The sequence below is a fragment of the Papaver somniferum genome, chromosome 7, assembly GCF_003573695.1.
Source record: "Papaver somniferum cultivar HN1 chromosome 7, ASM357369v1, whole genome shotgun sequence".
NCBI classification, from domain to species: Eukaryota; Viridiplantae; Streptophyta; class Magnoliopsida; order Ranunculales; family Papaveraceae; genus Papaver; species Papaver somniferum.
Window position 1 is genome coordinate 202,958,605 of NC_039364.1, and position 27,334 is coordinate 202,985,938.

Genomic DNA, 27,334 nt, shown 5'->3' on the forward strand with positions numbered 1-27,334 from the left:
ACGATGAGACGAAGTGTTTATGATTACTTTTATATCTTGCCTATCGGAGATATCAATTTCAAGCCAATTATTACTATTGTACTCGTACGATAGAAACAACAAGATCAGATCACACAACTACAAGAATGTAGTATCGGTCTGGCTTCACAATCCCAATGAAGTCTTGATGTAACGTCGCTAAATTTTTCTTAGGCTTTGAGCTGAGCCTAACCCATTTGGACAGAACTATGTAGTGAGCGCGTGCGATCCTATTATTGGATGCTTATAAAAATGGAGAACCCTAGACCAATTTGAGGTTTTCTTAACTAAGTGGCTATCCCTTAGTGAATTTAATGTGCCTAATTAGTAGGTGTTATGGGATTCAAGGCATGAATGCATGGACATGAGCAGCTAAAGGGGCAGTCCTTTCTTTTTCTGTGTCACTATAAAAATATAAAGGAAAGCACCTCCTTTCTCTTTTAAGTTTTCACTGAAATCGTCTCCCCTCTTCTTCTGCAAAAGAAATCTTATTTTCTTTTTAAAATGGAATTCAAGCATAACCCACCATCCGTTTCCGGCTGAATTTGTATTCTGCAAGGTAGGGGTTCTTTTTCTCTCAACTTCGTCGTTTATGCCTACTGTTTTGATGTTATGTATTTACACAATCCTTCATGATTTTTACCGTTCATACATAGATCAAAATGATTAATTTGAATGCTTTGTTAACCAATTTTTTAGAAATTTTGTCTATGAATCTCCTTCAATTTGCCTATGTTTTGAATGATTTCCAGGACCGGAATCTTGTTTGAAATTCTATCAGTTTTTTTTTTTTGTGTTTTATGCTTACATTTTGAAACTATATCAATTTCAAATGTACGAAATGATTTCGTAAAGATTTGAAAATGTTTTGCAGCTATCCAAACTTTGTCTTCTCATCCAAAATCAAGCCTCGAGTCAAGTTTTCCAAACTTGCATATTTTCTGTTTGTTAAAGGCACCCAATGAGTAACATTTTGAACATGCAAAGTAACCTGAATTTTTACTAACTGATCTTCCTCTTCATTTTAAATCTTGATGTTTATGCTTCCATTAAATGGGTATTTGAAACTCTACCTTAATTCAAGGCTTGGAACAGTCTCTACTGGATTTTGTATTTTATTGAAAAACACAAATTTCAGCTAAATGTTTTTCCTTAAGGCACTAGCCTCATTTTTCCTTCTAAAATCCCTGTTTGACGAACTTGATTTAACAAATGGTAACTTTTAGTTCCCTCATTTCTTAACTTGGATTATTTCCACTTACTTTGATATGGTGTTTGCATCTTATTATCACTGTTAACTTCTCATCAATGAATTGGTTGGATTCCCAAATTTGTGCTGTTCCGCACATTGCATTCGTCGCAGTATCATGTTCATTCTCTCGATGACGATCTTTCATTATTTAGCCTAAATATTTGGTTTGGATCATTGCTTACTCATTTCATTAGCATTTATTTTCTTATGAATCACCTTCTTGCGGCTAAATGTTGTGTTGTTGTCAAGATTTTGTGTAATGGTCCACTGTGTACAACTAGCCGGATGATTTACTCGTTGTAAAATAATTGTGAGTTTTTCCTTCTTATGAACAAACATAATAGGAAACTAGATGACTCTACTTTAGGAATGCCAGGCCCATTGGGGCCCCCCACTTACGAGTGGCAACCCGGAAGACCGTTAGCTGTAACGGTGGCTGGTAACCAGAACTACCCTGACATCGGCGCTGGCCAAAGATTAGTAGAGTAACTTGATTTATAACTCTGTTTCTTTGTGAATTTAAATAATGAAATGCTTTCATTTTGTATATCATCTTAGTTGCTGCTCTTGTCCATTTCTTTATGTTGCGCAGGCACTACATTTTCTGTCGTTATAATCCCTACTGAGTTCTGGCTCACTCCCTTTAGTTTTGTTTTTCACAGCGTAAGAGCGGAGCTTGCAGCAGTAAGCCGGGCATAGCTTACGACAGGCTTTTAGTGCTTCGAAAGTTGGTATTTTGCTAAGCTAATGATATGTATATCACGGGGTCGTCTTGGATAGTTGTATATCGGCATTAACCTACAACTTGGTGGCGTTGCATTTTGGGTGCAAGGTCAAATTTTGGATTTTTATTTTGACTGCATGTATACCTATCTTTTACTGCCAGGTCTTAAATTTATGTATTACTATCTGTCAAACTTTTATTTTTATATATACTTAAGTCATGTTCTAGCTACAAGACCAATTAAAATGGATGTCAGTTGGCCTTGTTTAGTACTGTGTGTTCATCTTGTTGTGAACTATTACTTAAGTGTGTTATACGTGACATGTCATGCACTTTATTTTGTTCTTAATCTCCTCATCTACTCTTTTGCTCCTTAAGTTAAAAATCCCCCACTTAGTTGAGAGAATGTGGATGGTGGAGTCTGACTTTTGGAAAGAATTTGAATCTTCTTTCTTTTGTTTTAAATTAACCGGTGATATTAGTTGCCATGTTGACTAAGTTTGATACTAGTTTTTTTTTTCAATTACGTGCAGTCCTTTTAGCTTGTCAAATTTTATATTTTATTTTGTATCCAGAAATGCAAGTAGAGGTTAAAATGTTTTCTCTTCGGGTTTGTTCGAGTCAACGGACTAAAGGGTTTCATTTTAAATCTCAAACAAATTTTGAGTACTGGACTCTTGTAAATTTACTAGTATTTGACACTCTCTTTACGTGTCTTTGTGTTTTAAGTATCATTTCATGTTTCGAGTTGCGCGACCGTGGTTTAACCTTGCTAGACTGGTTGTGAAACCCAACCAGTTAGAAGGGAAAATTTACCGTCCGTTACAGTTGGTATTCAGAGCAAAGGTTCCGATTTACCGGGACTGTGTTTGATTTTCTTGTTTGATTAAGTCAGTTGATTTTGTCATTTTGTTTTGGGGACCTGGGAAAAGCCAGAAACTGTGATATACATATCATGCTCTGTGTTAGTAATGTACATTACTAACAATTGTGAATCTGACGCATGTGTTGTTTTGAAGATATTGTCGTGGTGTGAGGAATTTGTAGCCCCAAGTTTCATCCATAGGATTCTCAAGCTCTGTACTCAAGGAAGAAAAAAAAAAAATCTAAGCGGAAGAACTGCACGCCTTGAGAACGTTTGGAACAATTGATAAGTTCGATGATGACTACCGTATATGAAGTTACAGACCGCAAGCAATTGAATACTACTATAGACTTGATGGAATTCAGGAAAATTGTCTGAAATGACTGAATATTTAGTAAGAGTGAGGGTTATTTCAAACCAAAGAAGTGGTTGATTGGTATTAAGAAGGAGTTCGATACTAGGAAAGTACCAGAGGAGGACAAGTTTAGGCTTGCATTAAGGTAGGGGGTTTTTCTTACTGTTAGCCATGGAATTTAAATTGTGCCTTGCTTTTTCTTTTAATTCAGCCTTCTTAATAATCTAATGAGGTATTTCATTTCTTTTAGCATGCTATATGATTTTCTGCTACTTATCAAAATGAAAAGTATGATGCAAATACATATTATTTTGAATTTTCTTTTAAATTACCCGTTACCTGTTTGCTAAAATAGAAATCTTGAATGCCGTTTGAGTTCTTGGACAGATTTGCCTTGGTTCCTGTTTTAAAACCTTGAGTGTTGACGTTGGTCAGTAGTGAGTATTTTTAACCAAAATGTCATTTCTTGGCATGTTTCCTTGTTAACCATTTATACACAAGTGACACTTTCTTTCTGGACGTCTTTGTATTTATAATTGCTTTGTTTTTAAAGGAAACGAAGCTTAATTGGTTATCTAGACCTTCATTTTGATACACCCCTTGTTTTTACTACTCATTGTGTTAAAAGATTTAATAGTTCACTCTTGGGATCTGATGTTCTCTGTTTTATTCTTTCATTTGATTCGGTGACTTCCTGTTGGCTTTTCAACTTTCTGTCCCTTCAGTGCTAAGTTTACACAGATTTTTTTTCAACCAACTTGGTTTTGGATCACTGGTGGTTTCACTATTTTACACCCACTCACATAAGCTGCTTTGCCATGTTTACTTTCCCATTTATTAGACATGCTTTTCTTGGATGCAAATTTTGTTTTGACCCAATGATCCGTAAGTGAAAGCCGAGCAACAATGAGCCGAATAGCCATTATAGTCATCGTCAATGGTCGAATAAGAGTGGGAATTTGTTGGTGTGGATTTTCTGAGGAGTTGCCTGAGGTGACAATTTATGACTAACCAAGTCAGGTTGTCATATTTTATGGTTAAGCATACAAAATGTTGCCACTCCTTATGCGACTTGTACTTCACATGGATTATCATGATACATGGAATTCCTTCATCAACCCGTTTAAAGCGACCTCTTGTTCACGTCCAAGTGTTAGGAAGTTTCCGGCTAGCTAAGAGCATCAAGCTAGATTTGATTATTGCTTTCCATCCTCAGTAAATGTTCAAGAGTAGACTTTTAAAAATTAGGAAGACATGTTGTAGGCACGTGTACGACTTCAAAGACAGTTGGAGGATGCTCTCGAAGTGAATCACATATCCAAGATTCGAAGATGCGACGTTGACCCTTATCACGTGATTAGGTGACGAGATTCGCAGTCGTGCAAGATCATAACTTATGATCAAAAGTCGGTACTCGTTATCGTTATCAGCTGGATCAAGTCCTTCGGGTTAAAACCATTTAGATGACGAAAGAAGCATAGCAGCATCACTCTCTAGAAGAAGCTTAAAGAAAGCTGGAGTTCTACAGGAGGGGCAAGTAACCGGGCTTCTTGAAGGTAAATATTCATTACTCTTATGTTTAATTTTGAATTTGGGGGACCAAATTATTTTTTAGTGGGTAATGATGTAACGTCGCTAAATTTTTCTTAGGCTTTGAGCTGAGCCTAACCCATTTGGACAGAACTATGTAGTGAGCGCGTGCGATCCTATTATTGGATGCTTATAAAAATGGAGAACCCTAAACCAAGTTGAGGTTTTCTTACTAAGTGGTTATCCCTTAGTGAATTTAATGTGCCTAATTAGTAGGTGTCATGGGAATCAAGACATGAATGCCACGTAATGGACATGAGCAGCTAAAGGGGCAGTCATTTCTTTTTCTGTGTCACTAAAAATATAAAGGAAAGCACCTCCTTTCTCTTTTAAGTTTTCACTGAAATTTTCTCCCCTCTTCCTCTGCAAAAGAAATCTTATTTTCTTTTTAAAATGGAATTCAAGCATAGCCCACCATCCGTTTCCGGCTGAATTTGTATTCTGCAAGGTAGGGGTTCTTTTTCTCTCAACTTTGTCGTTTATGCCTACTGTTTTGATGTTATGTATTCACACAATCCTTCATGATTTTTACTGTTCATACATAGATCAAAATGATTAATTTGAATGATTTGTTAACCAATTTTTTTAGAAATTTTGTCTATGAATCTCCTTCAATTTGCCTATGTTTTGAATGATTTCCAGGACCGGAATCTTGTTTGAAATCCTATCAGTTTTTTTTTTTTGTGTTTTATGCTTACATTTTGAAACTGTATCAATTTCAAATGTACGAAATGATTTCGTAAAGATTTGAAAATGTTTTGCAGCTATCCAAACTTTGTCTTCTCATCCAAAATCAAGCCTTGAGTCAAGTTTTCTAAACTTGCATATTTTCTGTTTGTTAAAGGCACCCAATGAGTGACATTTTGAACATGCAAAGTAACCTGAATTTTTACTAACTGATCTTCCTCTTCATTTTAAATCTTGATGTTTATGCTTCCATTAAATGGGTATTTGAAACTCTACCTTAATTCAAGGCTTGGAACAGTCTCTACTGGATTTTGTATTTTATTGAAAATCACACATTTCAGCTAAATGTTTTTCCTCAAGGCACTAGCCTCATTTTTCCTTCTAAAATCCCTGTTTGATGAACTTGATTTAACAAATGGTAACTTTTAGTTCCCTCATGTCTTAACTTGGATTATTTCCACTTACTTTGATATGGTGTTTGCATCTTATTATCACTGTTAACTTCTCATCAATGAATTGGTTGGATTCCCAAATTTGTGCTGTTCTACACATTGCATTCGTCGCAGTATCATGTTCATTCTCTCGATGACGATCTTTCATTATTTAGCCTAAATATTTGGTTTGGATCATTGCTTACTCATTTCATTAGCATTTATTTTCTTATGAATCACCTTCTTGCGGCTAAATGTTGTGTTGTTGTTAAGATTGTGTAATGGTCCACTGTGTACAACTAGCCGGATGATTTACTCGTTGTAAAATAATTGTGAGTTTTTCCTTCTTATGAACAAACATAATAGGAAACTAGATGACTCTACTTTAGGAATGTCAAGCCCATTGGGGCCCCCACTTACGAGTGGCAACCCGGAAGACCGTTAGCTGTAACGGTGGCTGGTAACCAGAACTACTCTGACATTGGCGCTGGCCAAAGATTAGTAGAGTAACTTGGTTTATGACTCTGTTTCTTTGAGAATTTGAATAATGAATGCTTTCATTTTGCATATCATCTTAGTTGCTGCTCTTGTCCATTTCTTTATGTTGCGCAAGCACTACATTTTCTGTCGTTATAACCCCTACTGAGTTGTGGCTCACTCCCTTTAGTTTTGTTTCCCACAGCGTAAGAGCGGAGCTTGCAGCAGTAAGCCGGGCATAGCTTACGACAGGCTTTTAGTGCTTCGAAAGTTGGTATTTTGCTAAGCTAATGATATGTATATCACGGGGTCGTCTTGGGTAGTTGTATATCGGCATTAACCTACAACTTTGTTACGTTGCAGTTCGGGTGCAAGGTCAAATTTTGGATTTTATTTTGACTACATGTATGCCTATCTTTTACTGCCAGGTCTTAAATTTATGTATTACTATCTGTCAAACTTTTATTTTTATATATACTTAAGTCATGTTCTAGCTACAAGACCAATTAAAATGGATGTCAGTTGGTCTTGTTTAGTACTGTGTGTTCATCTTGTTGTGAACTATTACTCAAGTGTGTTATACGTGACATGTCATGCACTTTATTTTGTTCTTAATCTCCTCATATACTCTTTTGCTCCTTAAGTTAAAAATCCCCCACTTAGTTGAGAGAATGTGGATGGTGGAGTCTGACTTTTGGAAAGAATTTGAATCTTCTTTATTTGTTTTAAATTAACCGGTGATATTAGTTGCCATGTTAATTAAGTTTGGTACTAGTTTTTTTTTTTCAAATGTGCAGTCCCTTTAGCTTGTCAAATTTTATATTTTATTTTGTAGCCAGAAATGCAAGTAGAGGTTAAAATGTTTTCTCTTCGGGTTTGTTCGGTCAACGGACTAAAGGGTTTCATTTTAAATCTCAAACAAATTTCAGTACTGGACTCTTGTAAATTTACTAGTATTTTGACACTCTCTTTAGGTGTCTTTGTGTTTTAAGTATCATTTTATGTTTCGAGTTGCGGGATCGTGGTTTAACCTTGCTGGACCGGTTGTGAAACCCAACCAGTTAAAAGGGAAAATTTACCGTCCGTTACACTTTAAGTCGTTAACCTGGTTTAGAAGAAGAAACCAAAGGTTAAAGGAGAATCGACTCTAGCTTAGCACAGCTAGTATCACACAGAAGGTGTGGGGATTAGGTTTCCCAGTTGCTAGAGTTCTCCCTTATATAGTCTTTCAAATCAGGGTTTGCAACCAATGTTAGCTTGGTAACAAAGCATTCAATATTCATCGTTAGATGAAAACCTGATTAGATTCAAGCTAATATCTTTCAACCGTTAAATCGAAAACTAGCTTGTTACACACAAATGAAATGCACGTTTCTAGGCTTGTGTAACCGTACCCAAACTTGTACATTTGTTGGTTCAACAATAGTTAACCAAATGGTTAGCCATATGATCACTTTCATATCAACCATATTCTTTTCACCATAACTAGTTCAATTGACTCAAATGAACTAGTTAGAGAGTTGTTCAATTGCAAGGAATTCTTATGTAACTACACAAGACACAATTGAAGCAAAAACGATTTGATTAACTCGAATCGGTTCATGAACTATAGCCACGGTTTGCAATTTTCATTCCTTAGTTTATATAAGAATAAGTTCACAAACATCGTTTTTAGATATAACCTACTCAAGTTCGCGGACTTAAGTTCCCGGACGGAGTTCACAAACCCCAGCAGAATTTCTCGGGTCGAGAACTTCCGCCAGTTCGCGGACTGAGTTCGGGGACTTAGCTCACGCCACTATTCCGGTTCTCTTGATCAACAAAGTTCACAAACTTCGGTTCAAGGAATAAGGACTTATACATATATGTGTTTCCACAACAATGCTTATTTCCTTCAATGGTTATATTATCTAAACTCTCATTTCAATCATTGAAACATTCTTAGAGGACGTTGATATTCTATAGTTGTTATACACAAACTATTTTTCGTCAAAGTAAGCAATTTTCAAAGTGATTGAAAGTTGTCATGACTTTCGTCACTAGGTAAAGATGAACTTGGCTAAAGCGAAAGCTTACCAACACATATTTTGAGAAATAGATAGGCGAGATAAACTCGACTCGAAATAGCAAATGTGTATAATCTAAGTCTAGATAGCAAAACGACTTTTGTCTCAAGATAGGAGATAAATAGACTTTTGAGTGTGATGAGTTAGTTCGAGTCTCCACATACCTTTTAGTCGGTGAAGATCCACCGGTTCCTTGAGTAGTCCTTCGTCTTGTATGATGATTGCCATGGAGTTCTTGAGCTCAACTACACTTTTTATCCTAGACCGAGACCTTAGCTATAGTAGACTAGAAATCAAGACTTATAGTTTTGATCACTAACATTGATAAACATGCTTGAGATAGCAACGCATGCGAATTCGACCGAGCAATGCTCTAACAATCTCCCCCTTTGTAATTTTAGTGACAAAAACTATCAATACATATGAAATACAAAAATAAATAAATTAACTTTTGTAGCTCCTATTCCATACGCCTAATCTTCAATATTACTTGAAATTTTCGTCACTTCCAAGTACTCCAATGATACCAAAGGTTGTAAGTTCAGCATCATCGTTGTTGAAAATCCGTAGTTATAACAACGAGAAAACAAGAGTTCTCAATCATTGTTATATAGTGTCATAGTATCATTACACAACGTCAAAGTTCAATTGTATCACAACTTCAACAATAATACTATGGTGATATGTATCATTCCCCCTTAGTCAATACTCCATCTCACATGGAAATCACTCCCCCTTACATAATGATCCGAAAACCATATGTATTTGTAGTGTGAACTACATATTAATTCTCCCCCTTTTTGTCAATAAAATTGGCAAAGGTACAAGAACGGGATCCTAATGAAATTTCCGAAAGAGGCATTTCATGACCAAAAGAAAGAAACACATATCATCTTATTTAGATGCAATCACAAAGCTAAATGCATTCATCAAGGAGTTTATAAAGATACAAGATAACCCCTATAATATTCCACGGCCGCACTCCCCACAAAGATTTGGCAATTAAGCACAAGTTCAATTAATAACTCTCCCCCATAATATGTCATTCCCGAAAGAACAACAAGAGCGATCTTAATTTCGAAAGAAAAGAAGGATTTCTTTGGACATAAAAAATCACATACAAGTATGAATTTGAATCCAAAATACTCAATTAAATTAACCACAAGAGAACCGATGATTAATTTAATCGTAAATGCTCAACATAAATGAACTATGGAGACTCAAAAATATATACAATTAGATTAATCACAAGAGAACCCATAATTAATATAATCGAAATACACAACCAAACTAATCACAAAATTAATAAATTTAATCGGTCATGCTCGTCATAAGAAAACTTACGGAGCAACAGCTAAATAACCAAATAGATGATTAATTTAGTTGAATATGCTCGACATAAAGTACCTCACGGAACAACAACAAAGCTAATCATAAAAATAATCAACTTGGTCGTTTAGTGCTCAACATAATACACTTTACGGAGCCTCACAGTAATACATAAGAATATGGATCAGGGAAGATCAATACTGCGGAATACACAAGGATTCATTATATTTTCCATCACTATTCGCATAACGACATTCAATAGACATAATCCTTGCAAACAAAAGATTTTAACCTATCTTCCATCAATAATTGAGATAATAGGCTTAACTTTTGTATTTGTCAAAAGTCTATTCATTGTTTTATCAATACATGCATATTGACATACGAAAGACTTTACGTTTGACAAGGTATGGGACAATCATAGTTCACGGACGCAAACACACATACCCCATAACAATATTGCAATATATAAAACCATAAAGATTAATACTGCAAAATTCATCTTCCAAACAAATTTAGAATTTAAACCAATAAATCTAAAAACATGAAGATGAAAACGTTGGACATATCTATGTGTAATCACAATAATGGTTATTCCAAACTCTAGTTATTCTTCTAACAAAAACAAGAAAAATAGAAGATTTACTAGGAAAACTAATCTCTAAGAGAACATGATTTTAAAAACGCTAAACTTGGTCAGCAAATAGAGATTTAATATGGACGAGCTCATCAGTTGCTTTCTTCAGTTCGTTTTTCAGAAAATCAAGATTCCTTGTTGCAATTGCGAGTTGTTCACGTACTATCTCAAAATCTCGAAGAAGATTTCCTACCAGTTATGAAGACATCTGAACTGGTAGGTTGTTTTCATGATCAATAGCATGATGACATGTTATGAAAACAGGATCCTTGTGAAACTCGATAGTCTTTCCCTTCTTAATTGACTTCAACATCTTTGTTGCTTCCATTCATCGTGCTCCAAAAAAATTCAGTAGAATATTTTGAGCTTATGGAACAATGTATCACTTGATGACACATATATATAAATGTGTTCCATAAACCATAGGAAACTTGACATCCGTGTGGGTCAGGTGTTCATGCACTCGTGATCACAATACTTACGTGACCAAGGAGAATGGAAGAGAAAAAATTTGGATGAAGGACGATTAAACAGGGATTTTTTCTCAAGAGAGCATGATCACAATTATCTTCAAGAAAGAGAAGACAAAGGAGCGAGGCTCACCAGATTTTCTTTTAAGGATCATCAAAAAGATAACATACAACCTTGACAGCTTTCTCAAGACAATTTCTTGAGAACAATGAGCTTCCTTCTTAAATTAAAAGAGGGTTGCTATAGTGAGCAGTCATGGTATATTAAGATGATCATTTTGCTCATCAATATTGACTTCTTCTTTTTCTCCTTCAAGAGGATTTAGAGAAATATCACATGATATAGTTGAAGGAGTTTTATTAAGAGAGGAACTAGGAGTACCTGATCCAATCGCTTTCCATGTTTTTTTGATGCCCCGTTTGAGTCTGTTTATGCTTATCTTAAGTTCCGGAAACTATCTATAATTGATAATTGAAGGCTTGTTATCTAACAGTATAACATGACTTATATGCCCATGTCAACCAATATAAGATTCATATCCATACGGATAAATTCATTATAATGCTTGGTGAATGAAGAAACTAAAGTTAAAAAAAAGAGAGATCCATTTCATTTGTATTTTCCATCTAATATTTTGGGTTGCCCGGGACTCGAACCCGGAACTAGTCGGATGGAGTAGAGAATTCCCTTGTTGAAATAGGAGAAAAATCCCTCCCCAAACCGTGCTTGCATTTTTAATTGCACACGGCTTTCCTTATGTATACATCTAAGACTCAGTTCCCTAGACAGGATTCTAAGAATATTAAATACTAATTAAGTTGATTCAATTACAACTGCATATGCATTTCAGAATTGAAATGAATGAAAACATTTTTTCGTCCTTTTGGTTTGGAATCAATTCAATTTAAACGATCTCCTAACCAATTATGAATGATTGGCTAGGTCATTGACACGAAAAATATCTAAATACCAAATCTTTTCTCTATAGAACTTCCGGGAAGAAGAAGCGCTTCGGAAGATCAAAGGGAGAACTTGTTCTTCCTCCGTAAAGAATTCTTCCAACAATTCCGAACCTAATCTTTTCAAAAAAGCACGTACAGTACTTTTGTGTTTACGAGCCAAAGTTCTAGCGCACGAAAGTCGAAGTATATACTTTATTTGATACAAACTCTTTTTTTTTGAAGATCCGCTGTAATAACGAGAAAGATTTCTGCATATACGCCCAAATCTATCGAGAATATCAGAATCTGATAAATCGGCCCAAGCCGGCTTACTAATGGGATGCCCTGAAACGTTACAAAATTTCGTTTTAGCCAACGACCCAACCAAAGAAATAATTGGGACTTTGGTATCAAACTTCTTAATACAAATATCCATTATAAATGTACTTTCTATCATTTGACTCCTTACCACCGAAGGGTTAAGTCGTACACTTGCAAGATAGCTCAAAAGCTCGAGGGAATGATTGGATAATTTATTTATCTTAATTCTATCTGGTTGAGACCACAAGGAAAAATTACATTGCCATAAATTTACAAGATTCCATTTCCATTTATTCATCAAAAGAGTACTTCCCTTTGAAGCCAGAATTGATTTTCCTTGATATCTGACATAATGCATAAAAGGATCCTTGAACAACCATAGGAAGGTCTGAAAATCATTACTAAACACTACTACAGGATGCTCCATTTTTCCATAGAAATTTATTCGCTCAAGAAGGATTCTAAAAGATGTTGATCGTAAACGAAAAGATTGTTTGCGGAGAAAAACTAATATGGATTCGCATTCATATACATGAGAATTATATAGGAAGAAGAAAAAGCGTTGATTCTCCTTTGAAAAAAAGGAAATTGCTTTATTTTGAGTAATAAGACTATAGCAATTACGATACTCATGGAGAAAGAATCGCAATAAATGCAAAGAGGGAACATCTTGTATCCAAGAGCGTAGGATTTGAACCAAGATTTCCAAATGGACAGGGTAGGGTATTAGTATATCTGACACATGAGTTAAATGTGATAATTTATCCTCTAAAAAAGGAAATATTGAATGAATGGATCGTAAATGATGAGATTTTTTTATATCCTTTCCTTCTAGAAAAGATACTAATCGTAGTGAAAAAGGAATTTCTACTATGACTGAAAGCCCCTCGGATATCATTTGATAATAAACATTTGGGTTGTGCGCAACAATTTTTTTTTGTTTAGCAACATTTGTCGAAATCATCAAATTAAAATGTTTCTGTTGATACATTTGAGCAATTAAACGTTTCACAAGCAGTGAACTGGATTTATTATCATAACCTACATTTTTCACGGATTCATAAAGAATGGATCCATTTAAACCATGATCATGAGCAAGTGCATAAATATACGCCTGAAAGAGAAGTGGATATAGGAAGTCTTGTTGCCGAGATCTATCTATTTTTGAATATGCTTCTAATTCCTTCATTTAAAATTCGATTTGAAACAAAGGCAAAGGATTTCTTGGGTTCACAAATGATACATAGTGCGATACAGTCAAAACAAGGTATATAATAATAAAAAACTAGACACCTCGGAGACAGATAGGCTAATCAACGGATCCTACCTTTTTTAATCCAATTGATAATGGTTAGAAATCCTTTATTTTTGCAACCCGATCGCTCTTTTGATTTTGGAAAAAATTTATCTTTATCAATATACCCCTTCTTCTACACATTCATCTCCCCTCCATACTATAATGAAGAGATAGTGAATAGTTAGGATTCATAAAAAAATAGATAATCCACGTATAGGAGAACCTTTTACCGCGTTAGGCACTAATATATTTTTTACGTATAATTAGATCGGGTAATCATTCAAATTAAGAACAAAAGCCCGTTGCTTTTTATTTCCCTATAATTGGAGCCGTATGGCTCTATCCATTTATTCACTCGACCCATCCGTGAATTTCTTTTGTCACGCTCCAAGAATTCAAACAATATCTTGTACCGCTCTGATAAGGACGAAAAATTCTCAGAGTTTTGCATTGATACGACATGCTATTTTTTCCATTCATTCCCTTTCAGGATCAGTCGTGGTCTTACAAACTTTACCAATGGTATGGACGAATCCGTTGCTTCATCCAAATGTGTAAAAGAATCTAGCCGCACTTAAAAGCCGAGTACTCTACCGTTGAGTTAGCAACCCAAAGAATATAATTATGGTGTGTAGATACGACCGAAATAAAAGAAGAAATAGATTAGATTGAACGGACAAATCAAAGGATTAAACTTACAGCAAATCTAACGAACACTTTTTTATGAAGTAAAAAACAAAACTTATGGGACGTGGATAAATAGATCTATTTATCCACGATCCAATTATATTTGTTCAATACACTATTGTCAATATGAACGTTGAAAACATAAAGAAAAAAAGAAAAAACTCAAATATAACTAAAGGGACAATAAGCAAGCTTAACCCCCTTTTCTTGGTGTCATCCTAACAAAAACCATATCAAGAAAAAATATTTCATTTTTTCGAGAATCGAGAATTTGGGATTATATGAAAGCAATCTAATAGTAAATTCGTATAAATAGAAAATAAAAAGAGTGAAAAAAGAAGAAATTACGGGAAGTTAAGTTCACATTATGGAACCCCCACTTTCTTTTTCTTTGTTCATTATTTAAAGTTCGTTTGATTAACGGGAAGTTCCTTAAACACATCTGCCTTCTTTGAAATATCATGAACGGTTCCTGTGGGTTGAGCGCCTTTTTCAAGGAAATAGAGAATAGCGGGAACGTTTGAATAAGTTTGATTCTTTATCGGATCGTAAAAACCCACTTTCCGAAGATCTCTTCCTTCTCTTCGGGATCGAACATCAATTGCAACGATTCGATAGATGGCTCATTGGGATAGATGTAGATGAACAACGCCCCCCCTAGAAACGTATAGGAGGTTTTCTCCTCGTACGGCTCGAGAAAGAATGATTTGAATTTATGTATATAGTTCCAAATAGATTGAGAAAATCAGCAAATCCATTAGACTTTTTTTGCATTCCTTTTTTTCTTCCTTCTCGCAGAAAAGAAAAAACCATTCGTACTCATAACTCAAGTTGTATAATTATCAAAGAGCTCAAAGGAAAATCCTTAAGCTTAGGCATTTTATTTATTGAGCTGTCTCTAACCCCCTTGCTTTGTCTTGTTTAGAGTCCATTTTTTATTCCTCGCCCTGACCGAACCTATTGTTGAGACAACAGAAAATGGTGTTTTCTTGTTCCAGGATCCTTTATCGTTGCTTTGAATCATTGGGTTTAGACATTACTTCTGTGATCTTTAATCTTTCAAAACGGCAGCAACATACCTTTTGTGATTTCTTTCTATCGAAGAATCAGATGAAGGATTGATTCCCGTGCGATACACTTTTGTTTTGATCAAAATAGTTTTTTGACAATTCCAAGAAAAGAATTTTCTTTTTTTGAAACGTTTGCTCGAATTGGATCCTTTCGATTTCTATATTGAAGATATACTTACGAAGTTGTTCCGACTTATTGATTGACACTAACCCTAGACCCTTTCCCCTGAGAAATGAATCAAGACTTTCTACTCGAGCTCCATCATGTACTATTTACAACCCAACAAAAAGGGATTGTTCTAGTGAAACAGAACAAACTATGTCGAGCCAAGAGCACCTTCATTCTTTTATAAAATGGTGGATGTAAGAATCCACAACCGATCATGTCCTTCAAGTCGCACGTTGCTTTCTACCACATCGTTTTAAACGAAGTTTTACCATAACTTTCCTCTAGTTTGGAGCCGGTATGGAATTGATTCAATATGGAATCATGAATAGTCATTGGTTCAATCGGCACATAGTAATCTATACTTTCATACTTTCTTTTTCTATATGGAAAGGTCCTTTTTTCTGGAGAAGTCTTCGCAAAGGATTCAATTTAATTAACCCCATCTTTTATTCTATGAGCAAAAGAATTTATACAGGAAATGAAGAAAAAAACGCTTTTCTTTAATCTGCATCTTCAACAGAACAGATTGTTCAAGACGATCAATCATGAAAGATTCAACCTTTCTCGACCAACTAAACTAAAAACACCTAACTAAAAAAAGGGGAGGGTCTTTAATTAAATTTCTAATACCGGAACAAAATGAATATTAAGTATTAACCAAAGAAATGGGTCCAATGAACTGGAAAGGCCAGAAATGAGTCGATAGAATTAAAATTAACAAATCTCACATCTCTTCGAGAACCAAAGATCGATAAAACATCATTAAAAGCGTTTCGTTTTTAAAATTTTATATTTAAATATCAATAGAATCTTTCTTATTTTATCGTGAAAGAAATTAAAAGATTTCGCAATCAGATCATAGCCAGTAGTTAAAAAAGTTTAATAGATATCTCATTTCCGACTCAATCAACCATAGATTTTGAATGAATCATTATCTCGGTGATGGAATGAAAATTTAATTAGTCCCAAGAGCCCCTTCTTGTTTAGTTTAGACTTCCAAGATCCCCAGAGAATTAATAACTAATAACTGGACTCCCCTGTTTACTTTAGATATAGGGGAAGTAAGGTAGAGTTTTTTCGCATTTTCACTTTGAATGCCTTATTTTTTTGATTCAAAGACCATAAAGTCTTTCTAAGCAACTAGGAATATCGACGGAATAGGCAGACACGGAAGAGCCCATCTAATTTTGAAATTCAACTATTGAGCTATTTCCTAGTCAGGTAGGATAGGAAATAGATTTTGCTCTATCGGCATGTCATTTGCCCTGGGTTGTTTTGCGAGAAAAAAGGGAAAGATATGATTCAGAAAAGAATCAGTAGAACTAAGCTAAGAAAAAAGGATTCGATTTTATTCAACATTACACTTTGAACCTAATTGGACTGCTCTGGGACGGAAGGATTCGAACCTCCGAGTCGCGGGACCAAAACCCGTTGCCTTACCGCTTGGCCACGCCCCATTTATATTTATATTTGACACCAATAAACACTAATATCCGTATTGTTTATTCGTCAATTCCAACCCAAATCTCTATGGAATAGAGTAGATTGTTGCTAGGATTTCATGCATATAGTTGTAGAATTTAACTTAATTTATTGATCATTACAGAGAATTAAATTAAGATATTGTATGAAAGTATGACTCCTTCTGTTCTCGGTTGAGAAGTGAAGGATTTGTGATTGAGCAAGTAAAAAAAAAAAAGAATTTTGATCTACCTTACTTTCTTCGTTTTTTTCCTTAATATCAATAACTCAATCAAAATACAATTATCTCCAAGAAGGAAATGTTTGTTATGCTTAATATCTTTAGTTTGATCTGTATCTGTCTTAATTCTGCCCTTCATTCGAGTAGTTTTTTCTTCGCCAAATTGCCCGAGGCTTATGCGGTTTTTAATCCAATTGTAGATGTTATGCCAGTAATACCTGTGCTCTTTCTTCTCTTAGCCCTTGTTTGGCAAGCTGCTGTAAGTTTTCGATGATATTTTTTTCCTACTGTTCTACCAACATGTATGATTTTTTCGATAAAAAAAGATTATAACAATTAAAAAGATCAGCTAAGTCTTACATTCTGAACCCTCGATCCAAACATTTTTATTCTTGGGTAATTGCGAGAAATCTGGATCACCTCCCCAACTTGACCTTCTACTTCAAGGGCCCTATTAAATTTAGGGTCCCCCACAATATAGAATTGGGTCATAAAAAAGCCTTTCCGTAACGAAAGAATCTTATTACAAAAGAATTTCTAAAAATTACTTTCTTTTTGAGAAACTACTTCGTTTCTTGGTGTAAAAAGAGGATATGTGGTATAAAAAAGGATAGTCTATTCCCCTTTTTTACAAAAATGATCTTGGAGATTGTGTAATGCTTACTCTCAAACTCTTTGTTTACACAGTAGTGATATTCTTTGTTTCTCTTTTTATCTTCGGATTCCTATCTAATGATCCAGGACGTAATCCTGGACGTGAGGAATAAAAAAGAGGAAGAGGAAAAAACCTTTTTCTTGCTTGTTGGTTTATTCATTTTCTTATTTTTTTTATTGCAGACATTTAACTATGAGAAAATAAGATAAAATGAAAGGGTCTCGGTCTTTTTTTGAATGCAAAAAAAAGCAAGTCATCTAAGGAAACGGAAAGAGAGGGATTCGAACCCTCGGTACAAATAAATCGTACAACGGATTAGCAATCCGCCGCTTTAGTCCACTCAGCCATCTCTCCAAATTGAAAAAATTACTATGTTACGCTTGAAGCCAAAAATTCTTTATTTCTTCTTTCACTCTATTCTATAGATAGATAAGATAGATACAAATTGGATTAGCAATCCAACTCGAATTTCATTTCGATAATGGGTATATCTTCCATAGAAAGAAAAACGGAATCTCCCCCCTTTTTTAGCCGAAAGCTACTTTTATTCCCCGGCCTGGTCAGTACCTAGCCGGGCCATTTCTTACTTTATTCCAACGCAATGAATGATAGATCAACTCATTTCTCTGATTTGAAAACAAAAAGACTTGTTATTGAAACAACAACGACAGGAACACATAAGACTATTTCCAATCTTATGGTATAGGATAGAAGTGTCTTTGCATTTTTTCTCAATTTTGTAAAAGAGGGACCTATCCTATTTCTTAATATTATAACTATAATTTCGTTATTTCTTCAAGGGCAGTCTTTATTTGAAGACTTGAGTTGAGTCCATAAAAAAGACTCCGGGTTTTTATACTAGATCCAGTTGATTGGCTCGAATTCCTAAAATTTACCAGCGGAATATGAATAAAATAAATAGGGAAAGGGTATCTTCAAAAAATGAAAGAATCAAACTTTCTCTCTTTTTTGATAAAATTTTTTATTTGCTTGTAAAGTATTGGAGGGTTGAAAAAACGGAGCTACGGACTCTGACACAATTTTTTGTGACTTCAGTGGCTCTTTAAAGAACTCCCAGCAAAAAAAAAGATATAATCTTTTTTTTATAAAACTTCTTTTCCTACCTCATCTAGTTCTACCGACAAAAAGCGTCAACGCTCCAATTTAATAATTATATTCTGATCCTATCTTTATTATGTAGGATTCCCTTGTTCGACAAAGATTCCATTCATATACAATAATCAATTGTAGCGGGTATAGTTTAGTGGTAAAAGTGTGATTCGTTCTATTAATCCCTTAAATAGTTAAGGGGTCTTTCGGTTAATTTGTATTCCGATCAAAAACTTTCTTTCTTAAAAGGATTTTATCCTTTACCTCTCAATGAAAGATTTGAGGAAGAATATACATTCTCGTGATTTGTATCCAAGGGTCAATTCAAAATTGAAAATTGGATTATGGAATTGCGAAGCATAATTTTTTTTTAGTTGGATCAAAACTTCCAATTGAATGAGTATGAATAAAGGGTCCATGGATAAAGAAAAAAGTGTATTTCAATCGTAACTAGATCTTCCATTTTTTCTTTGTAGAAGGGAAATTGAAGCGAAATAGCTATTAAATGATGACTTTGTTTTACTAGGGCCATCAACATATTGTTTCAGCTCGGTGGAAACACAACTCTTTTCCTCAGGATTCGCACAGTAGAAATAGAGAACGAAATAACTAGAAGTATTTGTTAGAATTACCCCCTTCTAGAGGGATCATCTATAAAGCGAGTTGTTTTGAATGTATTCAGACAAAAAAGCTAACATAGGTGTTATGGGTCGAAATTTTTTTTTACAACTTAGATTTGGGAATCTATCCATTTTCCATAAAGGAGCCGAATGAAACCAAAGTTTCATGTTCGGTTTTGAATTAGAGACGTCAAAAAGAAAGGCTGAATCGACGTCGACTATAACCCCTAGCCTTCCAAGCTAACGATGCGGGTTCGATTCCCGCTACCCGCTCCATTTTAATTCTGATATACGCATCATTAATGTAAATACGCATATTTCTTTCCTAAATTATTTCACAAAAGAATCTGGTTCCTTTTTTACAAACAGTAAGATAGTAAAGGAAAAATAAAAAGATAAAATACGGAATGAAAAGGCGTCCATTGTCTAATGGATAGGACAGAGGTCTTCTAAACCTTTGGTATAGGTTCAAATCCTATTGGACGCAATTTATTTCCATCTATTTTTTTATCTTTTTATGTCAAGACAGATATTTTGAATGATTTAAATAAGAAACGTTTATCGACGATTTAGATTTACTAAGAGTAATCAACTTCTTTATGCTTGTTCCTGAAGTAGAAACCGTTCCATCTGTTCCTTAATAGCTTCCTTCAAAAGAACTTATGCTTCCTCCGGAAATTTCTTGGTAGAAGATATAATGAACGATGATTTACTCAATAAGATAATAGAAGTTTATACGAGTAAGGATCAAGATACAGATCCAGAAAGTTGTACTATACCTGAAGATGAGAATGTTGAAGTATCAAAGGATGCTTCTTTAAGATGATGGATAAAGGGGGATGAGCAGAGCGTTGAGTAGACTACCGATCCCCGGTTCGATCAACTAACCACAGACTGAGCCCTTCCGGGATAAACTATATCACCTCCGCTTCCTCCTTCATTCTCTTGTTGATTTATTGCTACTTCCATTTCAAGGACTTCTATTATTGCTTCCCTGGCTATCCGGGATAGCCAGTAAACTTATAGCCGCTAATAAAGGAACTTACTACTTAAAGGGTGAGTTCCAATTACTTCAATAGTTAGCCATGTGTATGGTAGAGCTAAGTGAAGTCATCGCTGGGTACTCTTTCCAATTGCCTTCTCTTTGACATGGAAAGCAAGAGCCTGTGGAAAGCCATGCGAACCCGCATTGATGGTTACCTTGACCGACTCATTAAGCCTTTTCTACGGGCTTTCACCAGTTTAGGACAGAAAACTACCGATTCACACCTCAGGCTCTTCAGTCGATGGCCCCTATCATGTGATCTCAGTTCAAAAAGGGGAATACCTTGGGAGAGAAATAGCAATCGAAGGAACTGATTAACTGGAACACTATGCCTTGCCCGGGTAGCTGCTCTGCTTGCTAGGCGTGAAGCCTTGACTCTGACTACTATCTCAGGCATGGTAAGACCTGCTACTTTTTCCTATCCTCTAACTCTGATCTGAAATGTCTAGACTAAGGAGTGCGGGAAAGTCACCATGGGAAGGGGACTGACCAAGGGATGATATGACTAACCTAGGGAAAGCGTGAATGAGTGCTGCACTGGGCAGCTAAAGCCAGTAAACTAAGCCCTGCCTTTATTGGATTTATCTGCATCGATCATTGATAAAGCGCTAAGACCTGGCTGTAATGGGAACTACTAGCTATTCCTTTCCTTGAAGCGTTGACCGGATCTGACCGAAGTGCTTTTTGCTGACCGATTCAAACAAGATCAACTACGGCTTCTTTGACGGGATATGCCTGCTCCTGCAACTATAGCTTATCCTATTATGGCGAAATTTTCTCCAGCTTGTCCGCCGGGCCAACAGTCTGGCTTATTCTTTGCTCTTCATCGATGCTAACTCAAGCTTGTCCATAGAACGAGCTCCACTAAGCAATACGTTTCCTTCTTCCTAGTCCGTAGCTCAATTTTACATTATCTAGCGCTACCTTTAGCAAGCAAGTGAGTTACAACTCTTTATCCTGATATATCTCTTCGGTTTTTCCGAAAAGTCTTTGGTTTTAGTTCTTATTATCTGACTCCCTCCCGTTGTTGTTTGTTTAACTCAACACCAGCACCTGGATTTCCTTACTTGTCTGGAAGTACAAAGGTTTGGTAGCTTTGTTAGGACTTAGGTGTTTTAAAGATGAGAAGACTGATTATTAGTTCTATATACATAACTCGAGGTTACGAGCTCTGCTTACTTAGCCGCTCACTCGAACTGTAGTTCTCGTTTTCTTGTCCTATCTTGTTAAAAGAAGCGGATCGTTACCTCTGTGAGTTCCCTCTTTCGTGGATAGATCACTGAACTATGCGCCTATCTTTGCTTTTCGATCAGCCGTAGCTCCCCGTTTTTCACTTAGCCTACGAACTACAATGCGTCTTACTGGAAGAAGAACTCCAGGTTGGCTCGAAGATGCCAACAGCATTCCGTTCACTTTCGCAATATTCACTCGTTTACTTGTTAGCTAGGGCAATTCCACACCTTTGCTTACGAGAACTTAGATTGATTACTAGCCATTCCTACGAACTACTTTATTGGATCATTGATTCTATACGTGGCTTCGCTTCCTTAAGATAACCGCTATCCTACCATAGATAAAAACCCCTGTAGTCAAGTCCCGCTTAAGGCAATGGCCTGCAGACTCTTTGTTAGTTCCCTATTAGTGAGTTTCCTACCATCGACTGAAGTTCAGGACCACCACTACTTTGGCTAGTGGACGATGTCCTATTTCCGTAAAGGATCTAATCTGTCGCTGCGCCTGCTTGCCAATTCTTTTTTAAAGCGTGGGTTTAGAGAGCGTTTACAAGGGGTTGCAAGAGCCTGGCAATATCCATTCAGCCATTTCCAATTTAAGCGTGGGGATAACGTGCTTTGATCAAGGAGGCCTTTTTTATTTTTAATATGAGTCCTGAGATGAGGTTCCAGACATTGCACTAGTCCAATAAGGAGAAAGACGGGCAAGACTCCCGAAAAGAATTTCAATATATAGCGTGCGGAAGATAGCGATTATTTTATGACTTAACCGCTCGAGTTTTGCTCCCTCGCCAACAGATGCATGAATCTTATTAACGATGAAAGGTGTGAACTTCAGAGATGGGGCCATTCAGGAATGCAGGAGCTTTAACACGCTTCCGCCTCTAAATAAGAGTAACGGAATTTCCAAACCTTAGCTTAGAACCAATTCCTAGCACTGACCCACCAGCAGATCCAAGGTCACCAACTGAGTTAGCAAAATAAAGAGTTTCAAGATTCAGATAAGGTCCAGCATTTCCCGGCTAAGTTAACTAGGATCCTCTACTTTCAGAGCCAGTTCCCAAAGGCCTGAATTCGATCTACTAGCTGGACCACCTGACGTAACTTACCTACTATATGGACAAAATTCAGCCCATTTTTTTCTATAAAAAGCTCATCCATCAGCTAAGGCAAATAGCCGAGTACCAGCACTTCTTTCATAAATTGAACCACGAAATCCTGCATTAACTGACCACTAACTTGGTGATGACCGATCTGACGGAACTGATGGGCCAGACAGACCGGATGCACCTGATCCAAGATCACTAACTAAGTTAGCAAAACCAAGAGTTTCAACATACTAATAAGGTCTAGCATTCCCAGGAATAGTACACAATAAAGCAACTTTTCCACGAGGACCTGCCCATTCTGCCCTTTAAGGACCACGACCTTCTCCACCAAGCAAACCAGGCCTAGGACATTTTTCCCTTGGACCAGGACTATTTCCACTTGCACTTCCGATAACGCTATCAGCAAATCCTGCATCAACCGATCCATCTGACCTAAGAAACAGAATTCCACCATGAAATGTTGCATAAACAAGGTCACTCACTAAGTTAGCAAAAGCAAGAGTTTACACATTCAAATAAGGTCCAGCATCTCGCGGAATAGCAAACAATGAACCTCTTTCTCCACCTGAAGATCCAGACTTAACTAACCCAGCCGACATAACCCTACTTTCTCCACCTTTCCCAACTAAAGGACCTGATCGATCTGATTCCTCACTAACGGAGTTTACCCACTACCCCATATGATCCCACTTTAACCCAGTTTAACCACCGGATGTCGAGGAACTAGTTAACCCATGAACATCAATAGGATCCCTTTTTGACCTAGTCTCGCTAACTAACTCCGTTATGTCAAGCCCAGCAGCTTCTGCTCAATCCGCAAACCCAGGTCCCTCTCGCTTTAAACCAAGACCATTTGCGCTAACGAATCCCACATCTACGGATCCATCTAACCGACTAGATTCATCTGAAGGAACTGCTTCTACACACTTCTCTCTATCAGCAGCTAACCCAAGTCGTAGAGTTTTAGACGCAGTAACTGGTCCAGCCGAAGTAACACATAGCGTTGAAAGCATGAGGCTTGCCACTGATCGAGTCTAACTTTTCCTATCTGATTTACTTTGCCCCAGCATCACTAGGAACTTCACATTCCCCACCAGCAGATTCAAGATCACCAATATTTACAGTAGTTTCTGGCGTAGGAAGCCTAATCTTACCAAGAACTTCATCCCTTGAGCCACTTTCTCCGCTTCTACTTATGGACCCATCTCCCTTAATATCACCACCTCTTCTTTCAGGATCTCCAAACCCATCAGCTGAATCTCCACTTTCTCTATTAGCAAATCCAATAGAATGTCAAAGGAATCAATCTAGGAACAAGAACTTACACGAGTAACATTAACTAACACCCTATGCCTTTCGGTAGCAATTGGGATTGACATGCACTCCAACTTCCGCTTAGAAACACAAATAACTAACTAGCAGTGGCATCTGCTGGATTTGTAGAGTAGTCATTATCCTTTGAGGTATGAATGTCGTTATTGATTCTGCCCTCAAAGGTTGTTAATATTCCTAAGCGTATTTAATGCTAAAGAGTCCGGTGCTTTGATTGACGGCGTAATAAGAGTTGGAAGTCACGAATATCTGTAAGCGTAATAGAAAGATTTTAAGAATATGCTTCACGTGGAATCATTCTTTTGGGTTCTTTTGCGCCCTTATATCTTCTCTTTTTTGGAAGCTCAAACTTGAGAATACTGCACTTTCATCTCAGCTATTTAATTTGCCACCTGCTCCGTCTCTAGCACCTGCATCAAGTGCACCGCCTCTCTAACTCGACTATCTTGTTGAGCTCCGGTCGGGCCTTCTCGGTCGCGATAAATCTTTCTAGCTTGAGGCTAGCCCGGGCAATGACTGATGTTAGCTATGGCCAACGGATTCAATCACTCAAGACCCCCTATGTATAACTAATATCATATACAATAAAAAAAAGCGATACAACGTCCCTCAACCCAAAGATTAGCTACTGGTAAAACTACAAACTTTATCCTTAGCTATATGCTACTTTTAGGAAGGACTCAGGAGCCACCTGCAGTACCTTCTCTTACTCCTGACCGACCCCTATAATGGCTACATTCCAATCCCTAACTTACTTAGGATCCTGTGCCATTACCCGCCTTGCGAAAGAAACAACTAGGAAGACTTCCTCTCTTAAACTCGTGTGAAGTGAAATAAGCGCCCCCACAGTTAAAGGCCATTCGATTGCTATTAAAGAATTATTAAATTGGTTGAAGAAGCTAAAGTTTATTGAATTGTAAGTCCATGGAGTCAGACTATTGCCAAGACCTATCTTAAGCACCTTCAACACCAATGGTACTCAATTTCTCATGTTTCCACTCTCTTTTCATTACGAAGATGTATCACGCCAGGATCCGTTGCTCAAACTGAATCATGCCAACGTTATGGAAGTTCCTGGATCGTGTGAAATCAGAGTCGTACCAACACCCTCTGATTTCAGAATACAAAATGGAAAACTGGCTATGGAGATTCCGCGTGGTCAAAGATTGCAAACACACATACCCCATAACAATATTGCAATATATAAAACCATAAAGATTAATACTGCAAAATTCATCTTCCAAACAAATTTAGAATTTAAACCAATAAATCTAAAAACATGAAGATGAAAACGTTGGACATATCTATGTGTAATCACAATAATGGCTATTCCAAACTCTAGTTATTCTTCTAACAAAAACAAGAAAAATAGAAGATTTACTAGGCAAACTAATCTCTAAGATAACATGATTTGAAAAACGCTAAACTTGGTCAGCAAATAGAGATTTAATATGGACGAGCTCATCAGTTGCTTTCTTCAGTTCGTTTTTCAGAAAATCAAGATTCCTTGTTGCAATTGCGAGTTGTTCACGTACTATCTCAAAATCTCGAAGAAGATTTCCTACCAGTTATGAAGACACCTGAACTGGTAGGTTGTTTTCATGATCAATATCATGATGACATGTTATGAAAACAGGATCCTTGTGAAACTCGATAGTCTTGCCCTTCTTAATTGACTTCAACATCTTTGTTGCTTCCATTCATCGTGCTCCAAAAAAATTCAGTAGAATATTTTGAGCTTATGGAACAATGTATCACTTGATGACACATATATATAAATGTGTTCCATAAACCATAGGAAACTTGACATCCGTGTGGGTCAGGTGTTCATGCACTCGTGATCAAAATACTTACGTGACCAAGGAGAATGGAAGAGCAAAAAGTTGGATGAAGGACGATTAAACAGGGATTTTTTCTCAAGAGAAGCATGATCACAATTACTTCAAGAAAGAGAAGACAAAGGAGCGAGGCTCACCAGATTTTCTTTTAAGGATCATCAAAAATAACATACAACCTTGACAGCTTTCTCAAGACAATTTCTTGAGAACAATGAGCTTCCTTCTTAAATTAAAAGGGATGCTATAGTGAGCAGTCATGGTATATTAAGATGAGCATTTTTCTCATCAATATTGACTTCTTCTTTCTCCTTCAAGAGGATTTAGAGAAATATCACATGATATAGTTGAAGGAGTTTTATTAAGAGAGGAACTAGGAGTACCTGAGCCAATCGCTTTCCATGTTTTTTTGATGCCCTGTTTGAGTCTGTTTATGCTTATCTTAAGTTCTGAGACTCGATTATTGATATGTAAGAAATCTGGAGCTGAAATCTTGGATTTGCGGCCTTCTTCAGGGAGAGACAAGGAATTCGACCTTTCTTTCTTTCTCCTATGCCTTTTCCTCTTTTCAGAGTTATTAAGAAGTCGGTTACTCTTCTGCCGTTCTCCCTTCTACCATTTTTCGTTTCAAAGGAACGATTAAGAAAAGACTTATCATAGTAGTTTTCTTGATTGTCGAAAGTGCCTTTTACTCCAACAATGCGAGAGACAGGTTTGATGACTTCTTTAGACATCCATGCAAGCATGTTGAGAAGATTTTCATTCCTTAAACGAAACGACATCTTCGCTAAGAATGTCCTTTATTTCCGTAGTAATAGTAGTTAAAGGAATGATTCTTTACCGTTCTCGTGTGAGCAGATTTGGAAGAAGTAGAATCCTTGTTTTTAGGCACATTACAAGCTGCGAAAGGTTTTTCACATGAAGAATTATCAATAGCTTTAACAAAATTGATCTTACTAGTTTTTGGAGCGTTTATTCCCTTATAGCCCAGACCACGTGTATCACGATGTTCTTTACATGCTCCGAGCATAGAAGATAATTTTGTAGAGCTAGAATTGAATCTACTCAGACTCTCTTCCAGTGATTTCACTTTATTAAGAGCAGCTGCAAGGTCAGTCTCCAAGGATTTCTCTTTGGCGAGAAGACTGAGTTCTTTGTCATTAAAACCTTTTTGTTGAGAGTCATATCTTGCTTCAGCATCTGCAAGTCTTTCTTTCAACACATAGAGATTTCGAAGAAGATTATCACATTCGGACCTTTTTGTACGAACATCTTCTTCACGATCTTTAACGATAGATTTTAGGAGA

At 36.4% G+C, this 27,334-nt stretch overlaps 1 long non-coding RNA gene and 2 other non-coding genes across 4 annotated transcripts; 2 read left to right on the top strand and 1 right to left on the bottom strand.

Annotated features, from left to right (window-relative positions):
• Positions 1 to 445: 445 nt before the first annotated feature.
• Positions 446 to 7,002, top strand: LOC113299396. Of its 2 annotated transcripts, XR_003334857.1 has the most exons (4): positions 446 to 577; positions 1,933 to 3,359; positions 4,056 to 4,770; positions 6,605 to 7,002. It is a non-coding gene; the product is annotated as an uncharacterized LOC113299396 (long non-coding RNA). The 2 variants fall into 2 exon arrangements; XR_003334856.1 differs by having other exon boundaries at positions 1,933 to 4,770.
• Positions 7,003 to 18,010: 11,008 nt separating this feature from the next.
• Positions 18,011 to 18,098, bottom strand: TRNAS-GCU. The gene has a single exon. It is a non-coding gene; the product is annotated as a tRNA-Ser (tRNA).
• Positions 18,099 to 19,889: 1,791 nt separating this feature from the next.
• TRNAR-UCU lies at positions 19,890 to 19,961 on the top strand. Its single transcript has one exon. It is a non-coding gene; the product is annotated as a tRNA-Arg (tRNA).
• Positions 19,962 to 27,334: the final 7,373 nt, after the last annotated feature.